Genomic DNA, 4528 nt, shown 5'->3' with positions numbered 1-4528 from the left:
AATGAGCGAACGCCATGATACCAAGGAAGAAGACGGTGGCGGGCGCAGCAATGTAATTTGCAGATGGCTGTGACACTGTATGCCAGATAGTGTACAATTAGGCTACATCAGTATTTCAAACAAATTGTAGGCTACTTAAATTTCACTTACGGATGACAAATGCGTAGGTTTTTGAAGTGTCTTTCTTTCACCTGTCAACAAACCAAAAAGTCCACAACTGGTTGTGGTAAGTTTTATCAAAGAAGCCAATATGGCCATATGTCTGTTGAGATGAGTTTGTTTCTCCGCAAATATCTAGGCTACCACTTCTCTTCAGGTGAAATGGTTTGCTGTTTTCAATCAGCATTTTTCCGTACCAATTTTTACTTCTATAATATGTTTCCTAAAATGTAATTCCTTCACTTCACGTCAGTCAGAGTTCTCATCAACAGTTGGCCGGTGGGTGGCGCCTATGCCTTTGTTTCTGCCTGTGGTTACTGAAGGAGGAATAATTGTCTGGACTGGATGGATAACAGAAGGCATGGATAACAGAAGGCAGGAGGAAGGCAGGAGGGGATGCGCCCACGTGTGTCTCAAACGTCAAAGACTACCTACCAAAATGTCCATTCCAAAAGAATGGAATGATGAGAGATGAATTACATTTTTTGGAATGATGAGAGAATAATTACATGATCTGTGTTTTATTGAACATCTTGCTATTTTTCCTGAGTATAGATAAATTAATGTAAAAAATTCCTAAACCATATTTTGGGCCTGCTCATCATCATAGCCTCAGTAGTCACTCACTAGAAATTCAGCCAGCCTTATAAACAAGTGGTTAGGATTAGGAAGGGGCACATTGGAGCTCTTTTCCCTTTTAAGCCCTATACCCTCTTTATCTGTTCCTATGGGACACTTCATAATCACATCATGTACCTAATTATGCTAAATGGGACCATGGGCCTTGATCCTTCGTCCCTTGTGGTCCTGTTTCTTTTGGACCCACCCAAAGGGAGGATACGTGCACAAAACAAAGTTAGCACATCCAATGTAATCCCACTGTCTCTGCTCTGCTGATACATTTAGTAAATCAGGAGCAGAAGAGTAGAGCATCTGAAGTGAAGCCTGCCATTGTTCCCCAGAGGGTAAAGATTTACAGTGAATACTAGCCGGACAATGCATCAAAGGCCATTCATACAACATACAGTATAAACCATCTTAGCATATACTGAATCTTCAATACAAAGTAGGCTAATGTAAAATTATTTTTGTTGAACTTCGTAGAGATTGATCCTGGGCACAAAAACACATTAGATAAAAAGGTTTGCGAGATGGATATGTCTGCAGCTTTGGTTGCTCAATAGTCAATTCCAGTGGTGGAAAAAGTACCTAATTGTCATACTTGAGTAAAAGTAAAGATACCTTAATAGAAAATGACTCAAGTAAAAGTCACCCAGTAAAAGTATAAATCATTTCAAATTCCTTATATTAAGCAAACCAGACAGCACCATTTTCTTGTTTTGTTTATTTACGGATAGCCAGGGGCTCACTCCAACATTTAGACATAATTTACAAACTAAGCATGTGTGTTTAATGAGTCCGCCAGATCAGAGGCAGTAGGGATGACCAGGGATGTTCTGTTGATAAGTGCGTGAATTGGACAATTTTCCTGTGCTGCTAAGCATTCAAAATGTAATGTGTACTTTTTGGTGTCAGGGAAAATGGATGGAGTAAAAAGTACAATATTTTCTTTAGGAATGTAGTGAAGTAAAAGTTGTCAAAAATATAAATAGTAAAGTACATATACCCCAAAAAACGAGTTAAGTAGTACTTTAAAGTATTTTTACTTATGTACTTTACACCACTGGTCAATTCACAATTCACACTCAATAAACTGAGGGAGATAGATGAGCACGCTAGCTACACCAAAGCAAACAGCCTATAGCAACCTGTCTCAACTGCATGTCAAAAATGATTTTCTGTAGCTATTTGTTCATTTTTCAAGCTAACACAAAATAAACCTAGGTGGAATTATGAAATATACTAGGATACGCCATGTGGTGAGAAATGTAACAAGTGATACTACTGTTAAGGGAACATGAAATGGTACCATAATTATGATTCAGATTCAGGTGAATATTCCATACTGTGTGATTACTATTTGCAGTTTTACTGTGGCTTTAGAAGATGCGAACAGCAACCACATGTACAGTAGATTTCCCAGCATTCTGAACAGGTGGCTTATTAATGATTTGATGATGTTACAGCATGAACAATGGGCTGTTTTTTCCATAGTGCAGAGGCTGTTCATTTTGTTGAAAGGGTTGACACGGTGACCAGTGTCTGACAGAGCGTTTTAAAAATGATACCAGGACAAAGCAAGAGCAGGTGTGAGTACAGTACAGTATACCTGCTGACCATAGCAACAGTGATATGAAAGGAACTGTAAATGTACCATGCCCAGCCAAAGATAAGCTGTATCTTTATGATTATACTGTGATCTGAGAATTATTGCAGCATTTATTCAAGCCCTAAATGAGAGGCCATGAAGGAAATGAGATGAGGAAGTCATTTTAATTTATTTGGTTTTGAAACAGGAATGTTACCCTTCAAGTCCCCTCTTGCATTAATTATTCAGGAATAAATTCTTACCCCTCATTCTTGTACGTAGTGCATCACCACTCAATAGAGTATCTCATTGTAAAAAATAACATTTAGATTGCTCAACAGAGTGCCTTGTGTTTTTTATTGCCCTCTTGGGATGCTATAGGGGCATGGAAAGAAATGGTGAAAGAGAATGAAAAAGAAAGGGCTGACTGCAGAGTTAACATGCCGTTTGTTGCCTGTCATGTCTCGTAAGTTGCATCACAGGTTGTCATTCCTGCTCCTGCCTGTTGACTGGATGAGTGCCTCAGAGAGTTAGAGCATTCACTCCTGACCCTGGATTTCAGCGGACCCACTTTGTGTGTTGGTTTTACATCAATCAACTGCCTTTATCCAAACCCTGAAATTAAGTCTGATCTCTTATTGTTTAGGGCTGTGAGGATACCAGTATCATAATATTTTTTTCCATGGCAAAAATGAGAACACGAAGCAGACCAAAGTCTTTGGTCCTTTAAAACCTGATATATGTAAAATATTGTGTGCTATAGCTTGGAAAATAAATAGATGTGACTCTGGATGACATAATGTTTGTTTCCAAAATTAGGACTGTTTTCCTAAAGAAGTGAAATCCGCTTCATGTTTTGTTTCCTTGCCACGATACTAATGAGTATCGCGATACTGGTATCGTCCCGGTCCTACTATTGTTAACCATAAAACCCTTTGGGTTATGTGCTTTGTGCATGAACCAAAATTAAGTGAATTGAATCAAACCCAATGGCTTCTTAGGACTAGGTTTTTTGAGTCCTTTATGGTTCAGGCAAAGAGTTGGCTATTTGCTCCTTGTTAGTATAGTCCAATGTCCAGTATAAAAGTTTGGGGTAAATACTTCATTTGGAACAGGCTTGTTGTTTGTTAGGGGCAGTGGGGTAAAGTACTTGTCCATTGTTGGGGGCAGTGGTGTGTAAAAATACTTTAAATACTACCTTTTTGGGTATCTGTACATTACTTTACTATTTATATAGTACTCAAGTATGACAATTAGGTACTTTTTCCACCACTGGTTAGGGGGAATGCCGTAGGAGCAAGAAGACAAGAGGGAGGGAGAGAAATGGGAGAGAGGGAGGGAGGGATAAAAAAAAGAGGGGGGCACCGCTGAACACAGTGAGCTGTTTGTGCTGGAATGTGTGACTCAGAGAGAGAGAGAGAGAAGGCCACAGAATTACAGGTCCTTTCCTCTGCTAGGGCCTCGCCAGGGTACTCCCATAGCCACTGGGCCTGTTCCATGCCATTCCCACACTCTCCATCCACAACGTGCACACACACACCAGAAAAACCATCCTCTCCTGACATTGGACTTGATTGGACCTGTTCTTTCATTAACTCCACCCCGAGGCAATAAATACAAGATCCATCTTCGAGCAGAGATGGTAGAGACCTGGGAGCTTAGAAGATGACCTATGGGAATTACTGTATTGGTGTACTGTGCTGTACCCTTCATTGGAAATATAGGAGTAACACAGACTATTTTCTTTGGGATTTTTGGTCTTTTCATTTTAATAAATGGTGAAAACGCAATCTTTTTTTGCAAGCTGACCGTAAGGTGATGATTTGCAATTACAGACATGACTAATTTGTACTGCTCCGTACAGTTAAAGAATGGATAAGGGCAGATTTTCCATCCGACCATTTTTCTCTCTGTCTGCACTTGAAAGTGGAGCTTTTACTGACAGGCCAAATGTGCAAGCAGTTGGGATCACTGTGTCTGTGAGCCCACTGTGTGAATGAAAGAGAAAGGAAAATAGAGTAAGAGAGAGACACCAGCGAGCTGAGTAGTTGCTGTGCTGTGTGTGGGCTCTGTCTGGATTAGTCCAGCCTGACTCCTCCCTGCCCCACCCTCTCCCTCTCTCCCTCCCTCCCTCCTTCCCTCTCTCTTTCTCTCTTCAGC

The sequence above is a fragment of the Coregonus clupeaformis genome, unplaced genomic scaffold, assembly GCF_020615455.1.
Source record: "Coregonus clupeaformis isolate EN_2021a unplaced genomic scaffold, ASM2061545v1 scaf0985, whole genome shotgun sequence".
NCBI lineage: Eukaryota > Metazoa > Chordata > Actinopteri > Salmoniformes > Salmonidae > Coregonus > Coregonus clupeaformis.
The sequence above is the reverse complement of the archived record's forward strand: the minus strand, read 5'-3'. Positions refer to the sequence as shown.